General features: G+C 35.6%; 1 non-coding gene across 1 annotated transcript; it reads right to left on the bottom strand.

The window, feature by feature from the left end:
* Positions 1–16,903: 16,903 nt before the first annotated feature.
* Positions 16,904–17,010, bottom strand: LOC141589214 (small nucleolar RNA R71). Its single transcript, XR_012520164.1, has one exon. It is a non-coding gene; the product is annotated as a small nucleolar RNA R71 (small nucleolar RNA).
* Between the last annotated feature and the right edge of the window lie 575 nt (positions 17,011–17,585).

Here is a 17,585-nt window from a genome sequence, read left to right as displayed (position 1 = left end):
ATTAGCATACATGTTACACTTCAAAATAGAATTACCAATTACACACAGTTTTTCAATCTTAAAGAAATTAGTTAATACATTTGGAAGAATTTACAGCTTATGGGACAAAGAAAAAGAAGCTAATGATCAGTTTAAAATATAGCGGAATCTTGTTCCAGAATAATTCCCACAGAGGATTTCTTGAAAATATTGTATTAGCAGCAAAAATGGAATCAAGAGAACATCTCAAGAAGGAGTTCAAAGAGCAGTACCCATACAAGCATAACCATTCTACTGTGAAACTCAGTTTATGAGTTGTAACTCTTTTTCACGGGAGAGCAAGAGATAGAAATCATGAGTCACTGCATTCAAGTAATTAGGCTACATATACTAGTCTGTTAGTTTTTGTAGGAAATTTGCATTTAGGACTTCTTAAACCTTAGTTACATCTTAGAAGGGCTAATAGAAAATTTTCCTGACTACAAAAAAAAGTAAAAGAAAGAATGGTATTTTATAGCCAATATGGGAGTCGAACCCATATTTTGTGCATCGCGCAATGCTCTACCATTTGAGCTAATTGGCTTTCAAAATAAGTAAAACGTAAATATTCATAAGGTTAAAACGGAAGTGACGTCATGACGATATTATAAACCACTAGCCAAACATACAACAGATTCAATCAGAAAAGGGTAAAAGGATTCAAAACAAACTTTTAACGAGGTTGTCTCGTGTTTTTTTTCTTGTGTGACCATTCCATTTACCAAATAGTTGTCCATTAATACACCTTCATATATGTCTCACAATATCTAATTTGAGACCGTCTTATAGGAGGCTAACTATAAACTAAAGTACATGAAATGAAAGTAATGGATATAGTAAAGTTACGTCGTGTTTGGCCCCTCATCAGGGAAGGACATGATCCCTTTGATTCCATCACAAGCATTGTGCCCAATCACAACAATGTGCTCCACCTGAGAATTCATTATTTTGAACAATTTAACTTCATTTCAATGTGTTGTATTGAATGGAGATATTTCTAAGGACGTCCAGATAGTCAATTGCTCACCTTTGGGTGCAAAACTTGCATATTCAATGACGGACCCAGTTCCAGCGTACTTAACCTGGTGGAGTAGTAAAAAAAAAAAAGAAATGGTTGTAAAACATGTATGTGAAATGAAGTTATAATTTTGGTTGTAAAACATGTATGAGTATAAATAAAAGGTATAAGCAACCTCTACTTATACAACTGGACTTTATATTTCCAAATCTCACTTTTAGTTACCCCTCGTCTATGCTAGTGCGGAAGATATGGAGCTTTAAACTAGTATTCCCTCTGATTCAACGGATAGTGTTCGATAGTCACCCGATTATGTACATGTTTCACCTTACCTTAAAATTATTGATGAAATCATTAAACCTAAGAATTGATCCGAAACTTAAAACTTCAAATTACAATTGATATTCTATGAAAAAGTGGTTGCCAATCAGTAAAGATGCTTGAAGTTCAGGCAGTTAGGCACATTCAGTTACAGTACATTAGTTTACTAGAAGACATTGTTTTTGTCTAGAATTTAACGATGCAGAGAGCGACACAAAAGAAAGCACAAATAATGGTAGAACTACTCGTTAAGCACAATAAAAGTCTTCGGGAGAGTCATGCCACTTCAAATCAGATGAGTAAGCGTACCGTTAAGCAAGTATATTTTAAACACTCTTAATCAAATTTATTACTATGTATACAAAAATAAGCCTATGTGCATAAAAATATTCAGTAGATGCACGAAAATAACCACTACATACACAAAAATAACAAATAAAATTCCCTGTGATTAAAGAGAAGAGGTTGTGCGTTTCTTCAACTCAAATATGCAACTTAGGAGCTTGATAATGTTAAGGAAAACTAAACAAACTTGCTATAAGAACCTAGGTCAAAATCAAATTAAGATAGAATTAGGACTAATAAATACAAACAACAATTAACTACAAACAAAAATCAAATAAGGCCTAATTTTCAGATTTTATTGTCTATGAATCCTAGTTTAATGCATATCAAGCAAGAGAATTTAATATTGCATCAATTTTAGATTAAAAATAATCAATTAAAGAAATTTGGCATCAATTAAATGAATATATCTGAACATTAAACTTACCTTCATTAACGATGGTGAAGGAGGAAAATTACGGTGGTCGGCAATGGCGAAGCTAAGACGCGCAGTGATTGAGGAAAAGGAGAGAGAGAGAGGAGAAAAGTGTGTGTTTTTAATGACATAGATCGTTTGAAACTGTTTAAGATGCTAATGATATACAAACACGGGATCGATATCAATTATTGGATCGTGTCTAATCTAGTGGTTTATGATAAGAGGTTCTCATGGTTCTCATTATATCATAGGTTCTCACCGGATCGACCCTATATATATATATATATATATTTATATATATATATATATATATATATATATATATATATATATATATATATATATATATATATATATATATATATATATATATATATATATATATATATATATATATATATATATATATATATATATATATATATATATATATAGAAATTGAATCATGTCAAGCACCCTCCTTGGGGTAAGGCGGCTGAACCCTTTCTAAACCATTGGATCTTATTATTACAGATGTACCAGATGTTGATACGTGTCCCCTCTATATACTCCCCAACTAACGCTTCACCCTCATTTACTCGTTCATTTTTTTTCGCTTCTTTTCTCTCTCTTCAAACTTTTCTTCAGCTCACTCATCTTTTCCGCCATTACTACCGAGCTTTCAACGAGCTTCGAACGGCCATTACTACTGCGCTTCCGACCGCCATTATCCTCCTCAGCTTAGGTACTTTCGATTCAATAGTATTCATTTCAATTCATCCTTAATTTCATTTCGTTTCTGTGATTCATCTTTTTTCGCCATTATCAGTGTACTATCGAGCTTTCTGTGATTCATCTTCTACCATTTACTTCGCTAATTTCAAGCTCAACTATTTTCATTACTTATTAATGGCGGTTGGATGCAGGTTTTAATCGTTTTTTGAGCATCATCGACCACAATAGGTGCGCATAAAATCAATTGCAGACGATTTCTTCGCTTTTTCGTCAGGTCCTTCCCCTTGCTTACCTTACTACCACGATTTCAATTTTGGTTGGTTACTTTGTTACGTTCCTATTTTTCCTGCGTTTATGAATCCTATATCTAAGTTCGTGAAACTAGTAGGTCAATTTGTGAAACAACAATCTCACATTGTGAAACCTGGACTGAATTCTGCAGGTCTTAATCGTTTATTGAGCATCACCGACCATAATAGGAGCGCATAAAATCAATTGCAGGCGATTTCTAAGCTTTTTCGTATGTCCCTTTCCCTTTTCTGCTCTATTATGCTTTTAATTGAAGTTTCATTGTTATTGTTCATTATGAGTTATGAGTTTTATGACTGATTTCATGTAACCTAGGTTTGTCACGAACCTCATGTGTACCAAATGTTGCTCATTATACCTTTGTTTCTGTGGATACACCTTTTAGTCTGCCTTTTGTTGTTGTTACTTCATAGTTAATTTTAGAAGTTTCGCTTCTATTTTGCGAGTTTTAGGATCCTTGCATTCTTCCGCTTGCTTGTATTTTGTCATTTGCTTGTCACTCTTTTGCTACGTGTTTTGTTTTCGAAGGTTTTAATCAATTTCAGTAGCTATTCTGTCTTTTAAAATGTGTTGTTGCTGGATTGTTCCATTGCTTCTGTTTATACTTCGAATGCGCTTGCATTCTTCCACCTAGCATTTTCATTCTTTGTATATACTTTGAATGCGCTTGCTAGCTTTTAGTTGTTCTTTGCTTTCGGCTGCTTGCGTATTTGGGTTTGTGTGTCCCTGGTTGTCTTCTCTTCTTATAGCCCTATTTGTGTTCTCTTCTTATATTGTCCGTGACCATTTCACTCCAAGTTTCACAAAATTACCTTCTAGTTTCACTAACTAAAGTCTCTGATTCACACAAAAAAAAAATAAACAACTTTCATACGTAACCTTCTTCTCCTGGACACAATGTTTGAGCATGTTGCATATAAATAATTTGACTATAAAATAACGCGGGAATTTTATACTCGTTAGGGTAGTTACTTCATTTATATGCACCCGCAATTTGTCAGCTTCTTCACCTAACCATTATATGCACCCTCTGAATCCATTTCTCTCAGTTGAACCCATTCCCCTCGTTTGCTTACTTGCACGGAATTCAGCAGAATGATTGTTTCTAACTAAACGTTTGATGTTTTTAATACTTTGATTCTACAATTAGAATTTTTTCTTAGGTGTTTTGAGTTTTATTGTGTCTAACTAAATGTCTTTTACTAACTTGCTGAAATGTAGGTCCATTCTATTTACGTGTCAATTATGTTTCTCTAAACAAACATCTATGGAAAATTGGTGCAAGGGGTGGGTTCTGGATATTATAACAGAAGATAAAGCAGACTTTGTTAAAAATTATGTAACTGAAAAGCAAACGGCTATGGGTTTTTCATTTGCTCCCTTAAAGGAAGTCAAAGTCAATAGGAGACGCTATCAAGCACAATATGTTGTTTTCAATAATCAAGATCTAATGAATGAAATCTTCACATGCCTTGATTTTGACGAAGATAAGGCAAACATGGCCATCGTTTGTAGAAATTGGTCTCAACTCTTTCTTGTCCACCCAACTGCTATTCGTGTTGATATGGCATACTTGCATTCTCTAGTCATAAATGATTCCATTGGTGTAAGGACTATTCGTAAGGGGTCCTAGAATAGTTTATAAAAGATGCAAATGTTTTATGACGGTGAATCAGACAGTCAAATTAATCCTCAATAATCACCTAGCAAAAAATCAGAACCAGAGCCCCAATCTTAGCGATCTTGATGATATTGCAATGGGCCAACTTTAAGAGTTCTTGCGTGCTTTGGCTACGCCATCTGAGGCACGAGACAGAGCAATTGGCATTGCTACAGAATTGCTACTACCTCATGAAAATTTGTCTTTTCTTGATTTCCCTTTTGAGCTCGTCATATAGGCCAAGTTTGCCACACTTTTAGCCAATGTCCTCTCTGTATACTTAGGGCTTCATACCGTTAAGGTTAAGGTTTTACAGTTGCCCTTTTCTTAGCCTTTTAATAGTTATTATGTATAATTATGTACTTCTTTAGTCAAGCTTTTGTATAATTATGTAACTCTTTTGTATAATTAACCTTTTGTATAATTATGTAACTCTTTTGTATAATTATGCAACTCTTGTGGGAACCTTTTGTATAATAATGTAGTTCTTTATTTACCATTTTAGATAACAACATTTATCATGTAACCTTCAACTTTGTTTTCAATATTAGCATCAATCTCTTTTCTATGAAATTTTTTACGCGCCCTTGGAAACGGTTCCGTCAAAATAAGTGAAAGGGTTTAGGATTGGATTAGGCGGATCCGCGGTAGCGGTCCGCCTAATCCAACCCTAAACCCTTTCCCGTCCCGTTTTAGGATACCCGACCCCTACTTTAAATCCCGTCCCCAAAAAAAGGGTTCACCCGTCCCCTCTAGGGTGTCTTTTTGTCTTCCTGCCGCTCGAATGAGTAGGAAGAGCGGATCCGCCAAATCCAACAATAACCTTTTCCCGTCCCATTTTAGGACACCCTGCCCCCTATTTTAAATCCCGTCCCTCAAAAAAAGGGTTCACCCGTCCCCCTATAAGGCGTCTTTTGGTCTTCGTACCGCTCGAATGAGTAGGAAGGGAAAGGGTTTAGGGTTGGATTAGGCGGATCCGCGGTAACCCTAAACCCTTTCCCATCCCGTTTTAGGACACCCGGACTCGTACTTTAAATCCCGTCCCCCAAAAAAAGGGTTCACCCGTCCCCCTGTAGGGTGTCTTTTGGTCTTCCTACCGCTCGAATGAGTAGGAAGGGAAAGGGTTTAGGGTTGGATTAGGCGGATCCGCGGTAGCGGTCCGTCTAATCCAACCCTAAACCCTTTCCCGTCCCGTTTTAGGACACCCGACCTCCTACTTTAAATCCTTTACCTTTGTTTTGTTATTACTTGGTCATGAATAGTTGATCCTCACTTATGATGTTTATTTTACTTATTTGTGAATCTTGGAACTTATTTTGTGAATCCTGGAACTTATTTTGTGAATCTTGAAACTTATTTTGTGAATCTTGGAACTTATTTTGTGAACTTATTTTGTGAATGCTGGAACTTATTTTGTGAATCGTGGAACTTATTTTGTGAACTTATTTTGCGAATCCTGGAACTTATTTTGTGAACTTATTTTGTGAATCTTGGAACTTATTTTGTGAATGCTGGAACTTATTTTGTGAATGCTAGTACTTATTTTGTGAACCTTGGAACTTATTTTTTGAATCTTGACCATAACATTCTGAAACTTGTAACTGAATTGTTGTATACTTTCCTTAGTTTGCATTTCCTTATTAATGAAGTTTGCTGTATTAATTTAAATAATAAACAAACTAAATATAGTGAAGTTTTCTTTATTTTGTAAACTTATTTCCCTTGCTTTGTGAATAATAGGCTTTACTGAGCAGTAGGAAGCAAGTCAAGCCAGAATGAAGCGACGTGTTGAACCACCTACTGATTCTACTGAAGCTACTGAACTACTTGATATGGCTAAGTCGTATCACCAATATCAAAATAAAACTATCTCGGTACTAACAAAAATAGCTAGTGGTAAGACAGATATCGAATCCACAGGGAGGCGGTAATAGTCAGTTTGCTAATATTTAGATCGTCTGAAGGTAACCGTTTTCTTGGGGGTTTTGGTTTGTTTTCTATCAACTAATGACGAATGAATGAAAGGTTTATAACAATAATATTAAAGGTCTAAGATTTCCGGTTCACTAGGTCAATTATATGAGGTCTCTTAATTAATTGTTAGGTCTATCAAGTTATCGAAGGTCATAAGATTGATTAATTCTGTTTATGCCCTTTAGATCGATTCTAACATGCAATCGCTATAATTAGACACAATCTATTTGATATCGCATCCTATATTAATTCTAACCCTGTCGGTGAAAGTATTAATTCGCTACACTAGTTAACAATTCAGGCCTAAATTATTTAACTAGAAGAAGAACGATAATCAAACGATAACTTATACGATTTCACTAGCAATCAATTAATAATCCCCTTTCCAATTAACCTAGATCCCTTTCATCCTAGATGAAGAATTTAGCTACTTATAACGAATGTAACAACAACAATAATGATAATTGAAGACATAATTAACAATATGAAATAAGAACAATTAATTGAGAGCATAAACTTGAATGAATAATTAACGAAGAATGATTAATATCGTAGCAACAAGGAAAGATTAAGAACTAGAATTCCAAGCTAAGATTGTTTAGAATTTATATTACAAAATAACTGGTTTAGGAAAATGATGTGACCATTATTTGAGCACATTTAGTCCCCGAATTAGCCTCGTTCCTATGCTTTTTAGTGCATATTTGGGTCATTTACTATCTTTAGTCCTTTGTTTTGCATATTCTTTGAGGTTTTGTTTCCTTGGTAGGAGAGGAGTGCAAACCTTGCATTTTCATGGCAAAATAGAGCTAAATTGATCCAATCTAATTGTGACACCCCGCGATAAAGCGGAAAATATAACTAATAAATTAAAGCGGAATTTTATGAGATTTTAAAAACTTTTAGATTACTAGTTAAATACTAACACGCGGGTGCCAAAATGAAATGAAACAAATACAATAATAAACAAAATTAGGTTATTACAACCCAAGTCTAGAAGGCGGGGAAAAGATATCCCACGAATAAACATATAAAGGGTTTCTAAATTAGAAACTAAGGTCCAAGGGTTTAGTTCTTGCTAGCCCACACGTCTTCCCCACGTAAGCATCTTCACAACCTATCATTCATGTAAACATGAACGCCACAGTCAGTGGGGAGTAACTCAAGGTTCTCCCAGCCACAATATGTCGAAATGAACATGACAAAAAAACATAAACAAACAATCATATTAGATAAGACATGAGTGAATCGAATCATAACTAAACATGGGATTATACGTGTTTAAACCAACAAGAGTAAAAGAAATGATGGAATAAACAAGTAAGGCATAAGTAACAATAAATAAATGGAAAAGAAGGACAAGGAAACCGACACGGCCACTTAGCCACGAGCACGTATTTCAAGGAGATATGACCAAAGTAACCATCCAAATAATGCAAGACATTTACTACTCTTAGACTATAATTTCCCCGGGTAGGACTACGATAATGATACGGTCCTAGTCTAAATCTGCAGATTCTCGGGTGTACATCCCGATTCGACGTGCGCCAACACAGCACGCACCCAAGACTCGACTACTAAGGAGACCGAGTACCCCAATCGCCAGAACAGCACGAAAGTGGCGGAAAGACTAAGATAAGACTCACTTGCCAGAACAACACAAGTGGCCAAAAGCCGTACTTGCCAGAACAGCACAAGTAAGCCAAAACCGTACTTGCCAGAACAACACAAGTAGGTCAAACCCGTGCTTGCCAGAACAGCACAAGCCGGGCAAAAATGTATGTCAAGCATATACGATGGTAATATGGCATTTCTACAAGAATACGACTCTTACAAGTAATTATTTATAATAACCTTTTCATGCTTGTAACATATAAATAAATATTCCATTTCATAATTATACATGCCCGTTAAATAGAATAAACAAGTACAACAAACAAGTACATGAGACGGGATTATTAATGTCACACTCATACTTATGGCTTGCATCTCACCATAAGTACGGATGGGAACATCGGTCCCGATGATCATATCGCAACTAGAGGGCCTATGGCTCACCCCTAGTGTCCGATAGGACCACGACTCACACCACCGAACAATACAAGACATTATCAAGGATATGACCCTTCACAAATAGTTATTTAACAATAAATATCTCATACGTAAACAAATGACCAGGAATACGTATAATACGGAGTAGTACTGATACAAAGACTACCATCACAATAATTTAGATTTGACTAGTGATACCTTTGGCTTTGGGTTCTAAAATTCATAAGCATTAGCAGGTTATTGCCGTATATGTCAGTTCTAATGTGCGAATTAAGTAAACCTACATTAATCCATATTTCTACGATTTAATCATCTAATATGCGATTGGAAATTTCTTTCACGTAACTTACTAACCTCTTAGGTATCTAATTGAATGCTATTAGTAATATCGGTCCCTAACGAAGTCTTTAACATGCCGTGGACAGCTCCACATGAGCCCCAAAACCGTGTCAAAACCAAAACTTCGACTACCCAAAACAGAGTGTAAAAACTGTCCTAAATTACTTCCTCTTTTTCCGCATAAGGTAGTCCAAAGGTGAGCTATACGAAGACAACGTTTGAGACGAGATCAAGACCGAAACTACTAACGACGTTATGACCCAAATCAACCCCTCATACACCACGGCATAGCCACCTATGACGGTCCGAAAACCGTACCCAAAGGGAGTACCAAAATGGCTCCAATAAACGACCCAAAAAAAACACGTATAAAACACCCCAACACTCGGCAAGTAACCGCCTCAAAACCTGCACAGAAACTCCGTCCCAAAACAGAGGTGACAGGCCAACCTCCGCAGCATAAAACCCAGTCCTAGAAGTCCGTTCCCGACCCGACTCAAGACTACCCACAACCCCCATACTGACTGCTTACTACTACTACAACGACCCTTCCAAAACAAATACAATAATAGACAAAATTAGGTTATTACAACCCAAGTCTAGAAGGCGGGGAAAAGATATCCCACGAATAAACATATAAAGGGTTTCTAAATTAGAAACTAAGTTCCAAGGGTTTAGTTCTCGCTAGCCCACACGTCTTCCCCACGTAAGCATCTTCACAACCTGTCATTCATGTAAACATGAACGCCACAGTCAGTGGGGAGTAACTCAAGGTTCTCCCAGCCACAATATGTCGAAAGGAACATGACAAAAAAATATAAACAAACAATCATATTAGATAAGACATGAGTGAATCGAATCATAACTAAACATGGGATTATACGTGTTTAAACCAACAAGAGTAAAAGAAATGATGGAATAAACAAGTAAGGCATAAGCAACAATAAATAAATGGAAAAGAAGGATAAGGAAACCGACACGGCCACTTAGCCACGAGCACATATTTCAAGGAGATATGACCAAAGTAACCATCCAAATAATGCAAGACATTTACTACTCTTAGACTATAATTTCCCCGAGTAGGACTACGATAATGATATGGTCCTAGTCTAAATCTGCAGATTCTCGGGTGTACATCCCGATTCGACGTGCGCCAGCACAGCACGCACCCAAGACTCGACTACTAAGGAGACCGAGTACCCCAATCGCCAGAACAGCACGAAAGTGGCAGAAAGACTAAGATAAGACTCACTTTCCAGAATAGCACAAGTGGCCAAAAGCCGTACTTGCCAGAACAGCACAAGTAGGCCAAAACCGTACTTGCCAGAACAGCACAAGTAGGTCAAACCCGTGCTTGCCAGAACAGCACAAGCCGGGCAAAAATGTATGTCAAGCATATACGATGGTAATATGGCATTTCTACAAGAATACGACTCTTATAAGTAATTATTTATAATAAGCTTTTCATGCTTGTAACATATAAATAAACATTCCATTTCATAATTATACATGCCCGTTAAATAGAATAAACAAGTACAACAAACAAGTACATGGGACGGGATTATTAATGTCACACTCATACTTATGGCTTGCATCTCACCATAAGTACGGATGGGAACATCGGTCCCGACGATCATATCGCAACTAGAGGGCCTATGGCTCACCCCTAGTGTCCGATAGGACCACGACTCACACCACCGAACAATACAAGACATTATCAAGGATATGACCCTTCACAAATAATTATTTAACAATAAATATCTCATACGTAAACAAATGACCAGGAATACGTATAATACGGAGTAGTACTGATACAAAGACTACCATCACAATAATTTAGATTTGACTAGTGATACCTTTGGCTTTGGGTTCTAAAATTCATAAGCATTAGCAGGTTATTGCCGTATATGTCAGTTCTAATATGCGAATTAAGTAAACCTACATTAATCCATATTTCTACGATTTAATCATCTAATATGCGATTGGAAATTTCTTTCATGTAACTTACTAACCTCTTAGGTAGTTAATTGAATGCTATTAGTAATCTCGGTCCCTAACGAAGTCTTTAACAGGCCGTGGACAGCTCCACATGAGCCCCAAAACCATGTCAAAACCAAAACTTCGACTACCCAAAATAGAGTGTAAAAACTGTCCTAAATTACTTCCTCTTTTTCCGCATAAGGCAGTCCAAAGGTGAGCTATACGAAGACAACGTTTGAGATGAGATCAAGACCGAAACTACTAACGACGTTACGACCCAAATCAACCCCTCATACACCACGACATAGCCACCTATGACGGTCCTAAAACCGTACCCAAAGGGAGTACCAAAACGGCTCCAATAAACGACCCAAAAAAAACACGTATAAAACACCCCAACACTCGGCAAGTAACCGCCTCAAAACCTGCACAGAAACTCCGTCCCAAAACAGAGGTGACAGGCCAACCTCCGCAGCATAAAACCCGGTCCTAGAAGTCCATTCCCGACCCGACTCAAGACTACCCACAACCCCCATACTGACTGCTTACTACTACCACAACGACCCTCCCAAAACAGAGCCGGAAACCGCCCAAAACGGCCACCATTTCGACCCACAACGACCATGAGAATTACCCACGAGCATTAAACTTGACTCCATACATGAGAAACACAGAAAGATTAAAACTTTAAGACGAAGGAAAAAAAACGAGTTGAAAGGATGGAATATCGACTCATTGTCGAGTAACCTATCACCGTTACCTTAAACATTCCTTTTTCTTCGAATAAACGGTCCCCAAATCTTGGGTCTTCCACCGGGTCTTCAAAACCTTCATCAAGGGGCAAGAAAACGAAAGGATTGAGGTAAAAACCGAAACTTTTATAAGACGGCGAAAATCGAAATCATCACAAAAACGAGTCTTTCTTACCTTGAAAGATGAAGAAGGAAATAAGGAGGAGAATCGTGCAAGAATTATCGAATTTGGTCGAGAAATGAGGGAGGGATCTCAGTTTTAAGGTAGAAGAAAATGGCGATGCAGCTCACTGTTTGTTGGTTTGTTGTTTGCAGGTTAATTTAGAAAAAGAAGGGTGGGGTTGCAGGTGATTCAACAAAAGAAAGGGGAAAGACGGGTTGTGGCCTTGTGGGGTTTAGTAAGATTAATAATAATAATAATAATAATAATAATAATAATAATAATAATAATAATAATAATAATAATAATAATAATAATAATAATAATAATAATAATAATAATAATAATAATAATAATAATAATAATAATAATAATAATAATAATAATAATAATAATAATAATCTTATATATATATATATATAAAACTGGGTTGAAACGCTGTGGATGCGCCACGTGTCAACCCAGCTTTAAATACACGTATTAATTACAGCTGAAATTAAATATAAACATAATAAATGTTGTAAAAATCTCAGCAAAATATTAATTATAGTTTAATAAATTTTATTTTAAAATTATATTAAATAGTTATGGTGATTTGATTCTAAATTACTAAAAAGTTATTTTGATACAAATTTGAAAATGTAAATAATTACGTTCATTGTGAAAAACGCTTTCAATTGAGTATAATTTTCATTATATTTATTGAAATATTTATTTTGATATGTATAGATGATTAAAGTGAGTGTTACATTTACGTAAAAAAATATTTTGAGAAAGTTATAAAACTTAGACTATTAAATCCATTAAGAAAAATATATTTGAAAGAGTCAGTGTATATATTAGAAACACAACTTTAAAAAAACTACTAAGAGATAGGTTTGTATAGTGTGGGAATGAAAAAAACTATATCGGACAAATTGAATACATATGAGATTTTGATAGGTTTCAATAGTGTGATAATGAGTATGTGTACGAGTGTGTATGTATATAGTGATCGCAAGTGCATTTGAATAATCAAAACAAAAGTAATGATTATTAAGTAATATAGTATTATAAACGACATTAATAGGTAGAAAACACGTTACATTTTTCTTTAATATCGTTAATTAAATATTTATAAGTCAAATATAAATTATTGATTATGACTAACCAAATACTCCGTATTACTTTTAGTTAAATATTTTATATGTTATCTTTTAAATACTTTGAAGTTAAACATTAAAAACTAATATTTGAGAAAGTTCAACCTATTATATTTACATTTAGAGCTAAACTCTTAAAATCATTATATATAGTTGTTTAAAAAAAAACAAAAGGTGCAAATTTCTTATAGATATGTTTGACACATATCACATGCAAGACACAATCAAAACATTTGAATAAGTTGAGTTTGAACTCTATTTGTTTGATAGATAAATGTCACATGTAATACATAAAAAATTAAAAAATTCATAAAATTATGTTCACATAATTTTGAATAAATATTAATTGATTTGAAACATAAAGTATCGTGAAATGATATAATTTGAGAACTCATAGTTGATTGTTGTATTTTTCGAATAAATTTTATTTTGATTAATATGATATTTCACCAGTCACATATTTATTTATAAAACATTAATCATGCATAACTAATTATCACTTATTAGTTTTAATTAAAACTGTTATGTACTCCCTCATATTCTAGATAAATGTCTCATTGTGTGGATGACACAAGAATTAAGGAGGGGAGTTAAATAATGTAAAGTATTGTGGTGAGGTGAGGTAATTGGAGAGAGAGAAGGTATTGTGAGGTATTATTGTGAGTGGAGTGATTAAAATAAGCATTGTTGTGGGGTGGGGTGGGGTATTGTTGTGGGTTGAAGTGATTAAAATAAGTACTCCGTATAAAAGTTTACCAAAAATAGACAATGAGACATTATTTTGAATAGACGGAAATGGACAATGGGACAGTTATGTAGAATAGGAGGGAGTATTTTATTTTAAAACATTGAACTTAAACCTAAAAAAAATTAAATTTGAGATAAAAATATTTATAAGAGAAAATATTGAAGGTCATATATGAATTATATAATTTTTCTTCAATTATAATCTTAAAATTTTAAAACAGGCCGCGCGAAGCGCGGGATACTACCTAGTTATAATATATAAAAGAGATATTTAAAGGTAGGGTGTAAGAGGGTAGGTGAGCGTGTTGTCACTTTTCGATTGGTCCGTGCTTAGATAAGATTCCCCATTGAAATGTGACGGTCTAATGTTAGACGGAATTTAAGACGGAAATTATTATTATTATTGTCACTATTATTACTGTCCGACTAAAATACGTATACATTTACTCTTATATAAATTATGTCTTGAAAATTATAATTTAATAATACGTATTTTTTATAAAAATGAACTTTTATATAATACGTTTCTAAAAATCGTGTTTGACATAAAATTAATTAAATAGAATAATTCAAAATTATAAAATAAGGTAACCAAACGGTTTAATAAATTTTAAATGTCAAAATGGAAAATTCGCGGGTGTTACACTAATGACCAAGCATCCAAGAGAAGACAAGACTAGAAGGCCTTTGTACATATTGTAGTAGATGGGCAACGATGAAGAAGATCCTTGCATCCCCGACAAAATCCCAGAGGATTGTTGGGAGAAGAGAAGAAGAAAAGAAGAAAAGAAAGGCTGGGACGAGATCCACTCGTCTAACAAGGCAGGACGCCCGTCCAGAATCTTCCCAGGACGCTCGTCCAAGCTTCCCAGACGCCCGTCCAAGACTGCCAGAATCCGCTCGTCCAAGCCAGCGATCCGCTCGCCCAGCCACCCGAGAATCCGCTCGTCCCGACCCTTGGACGCTCGGATTGTGTTACAGACCCACACGTCCCCTTCTTCCCTCCATTGAAGATGCGCATATTTTCGGAAGACTAGCAAAAAGGATACTCGCATCTCTTATGAGAGGAGCGATTCCTCAAGGACTTAATCGTTATTTAAGCCCTTAGTAAACCCTAACTTGTGTACCTAATCCCCACTATAAATACCCCATTAGTCTAATTAGGTTAGCATGTTCATCTTATCAATCTTTAGTGTAGTTTATATCATTCTAATCTCTCTTTAATCTTGTAATCAACTTCTAATCAAGTCTTAATACAAATCTCATTTCCTTAATTTCTCTTTTGTTCATCTTTTATTTTGGGTAATTGAAGATTATTTGGGTTATTATTGGGAGATTGACAACCTTCCAATCATTCACCAAGTACTTCTATTATTCTTTGCTTTATTATTTGGAATCATTATTAGGTATAATTCTCTTAATCCCTTTTTAATTATTGTTAATCATCTTCATTTATTCATCATGTTTTGCTTTGTTAATATGATTGACAACCTTGTTAACATGTTAAACTTGATAATGAGTGAGTAGTTTCCTTAACTAGGGTTAATGGGTAATTAGGGGAAACCAATATGGGGGATGATTCATGCTTAATTTAATATGTTTTCATAATTTATTTGCTTGCTTGTTGTGATCTCAACTTATGCACATGTTATGTTTGATGAAATGCGAGCCTATGAATCCTTTCATTTTTTACCCATCACTTACCTTTTCAATGAGACTTGTAAGATATAAACCAACTCGAGTCTCATTAGACCATGCATATAGTTGAGTAGGGAGGATTAAGTCGACTTGTAGGTGTTGTACAATCTAATCAATTCGGCTCCGGGACCCAAACCTTCCTAGGATTGTAAGATATAAACCAACTCGATCTATCACAACAATAATTGCTTGCTTATAATTTGAGAATATGTTTGTATGATCAATTCCCATGAATCCCCTATGACCCCATGACACCCTAGTGCTTTTAATCAATTGTTTACATCTCATTTTAATCATCTTGCTTGTTTACTTTTATTGTTATTTAGTTTAGTGATCTTCTTATCTCAACCCAAATCGTGACACCCCTAGACACCGCTACTTGCAATCGAAAATCCTACATCAATACCCGTCCCTTGGGATCCGACCTTTACTTGCCTCTTTACTAATAGTAGAGTTGTTTGTGGAGATATAAATATTGTTTTGGTCTAGGTGCTCCTAACGACAAGTAACCGAAATTAACTCCAAGTGAGTCCGACCAAAAATGGCGCCGTTGCCGGGGACGGTGTTAACTTGATTTGATTTTCTTTGATTGTTATTAGTTGTGTCTTTTTTTGCCTTGGGGAAGTAAAACTCCTCAAGGTTTGTTATAATTGTTTTCAACTTGTTTGATATTTTGCATGTCATGAAGATCACAAGGTAACTTGTTACCCATTGATCACGAGATTGAAAGGACTTTGACAACCAATAGAAGGCTTGCTAGAAACACTTTGAGAGGAATTGGTGAGGTTGTAGATATTCAACCAAATACTATTGAGTTCATCAACCCTTTTGCAAGAGAAGGTGAGGAGAACCCAACACAAAATCAACCACAAAATCAACCCACAATGCCTAAGTTTTCATCACATTCCGTACCAACCGAAGATAACCTACCCAATGATACTCCCACACCACAACACTTAACCGGAAATTTCATTGCTAAATCCGCATTTATCCAATTAGTCGAAAGAAGCCAATTTGGGGGGATGCCTAGTGAAGACCCTCACTCTCACATGGAGGCTTTTTGTGACTATTGTGATGCGATTTCACAAACCGGTGTGACTCTAGACCAAATTCGATGGGTCTTATTTCCTTTTTCTCTAATTGGTACCGCGAAACAATGGTTGAAGAGCCTTGATAAGACTACTCTTGGAATTGACTCTTGGAAAAATTCGGCTCTAGCTTTCTACAAAAAATTCTACCCTCCGGAAAAGACTAACATGCTAAGAGCTCAAATTACGGGTTTTAAGCAAAGGGATGAAGAATCTTTGTATGAAGCTTGGGAGTGATTTAAAGGAACTTGTCGCTCATGTCCTCATCATGGACTTAGCGAGTGGTTCTTGGTTCAAAAATTTTGGAACGGTCTTTATGAAGACTCAAGAAACATTCTCAACATGGGATCAAATGGTATGTTCACCGAAGTTGACGACAATCAAACTTGGAACAAAATTGAGGAAATGGCGGTCCATAATTCACAATATAGTAGACCTCGCAAGGCTACTAGAGGAGGAAATCATGAAGTGGACTCTATTACTCAATTGGGTGCTCAACTTAGTGCTCATATTGATACCATCAACTTTGGCTAAGCTTGAAGAAGCCTCAAAATCACCAAAGCATCATGTTAATGCCATGGTGACATCTTCATCAACCCCAAGTGGGATATGTGAGAATTGTGGAACTTTGGGACATGACCAAAGTGAATGTAGGGGAACAAATAAGCAAGTGAATGCTTTTCAAGCATACAAGAGTGGCACCCCTTATTCCAACTATTACAATGAAAACACCAAATTCCACCCAAATCTCTCATACAAAAGCCAAAATGTTCAAAACCCTCAACCAACATACACCCAACCTCCCATGAGAAACCAAAATCAAAGACCCTTTTACAACCAAAACCAAGGT

Source organism: Silene latifolia, chromosome 6 (assembly GCF_048544455.1).
Source record: "Silene latifolia isolate original U9 population chromosome 6, ASM4854445v1, whole genome shotgun sequence".
In the NCBI taxonomy this organism is placed as follows: Eukaryota; Viridiplantae; Streptophyta; class Magnoliopsida; order Caryophyllales; family Caryophyllaceae; genus Silene; species Silene latifolia.
Note: the sequence above shows the minus strand (reverse complement) of the source record. Positions and strands in the feature narration are given on the sequence as shown.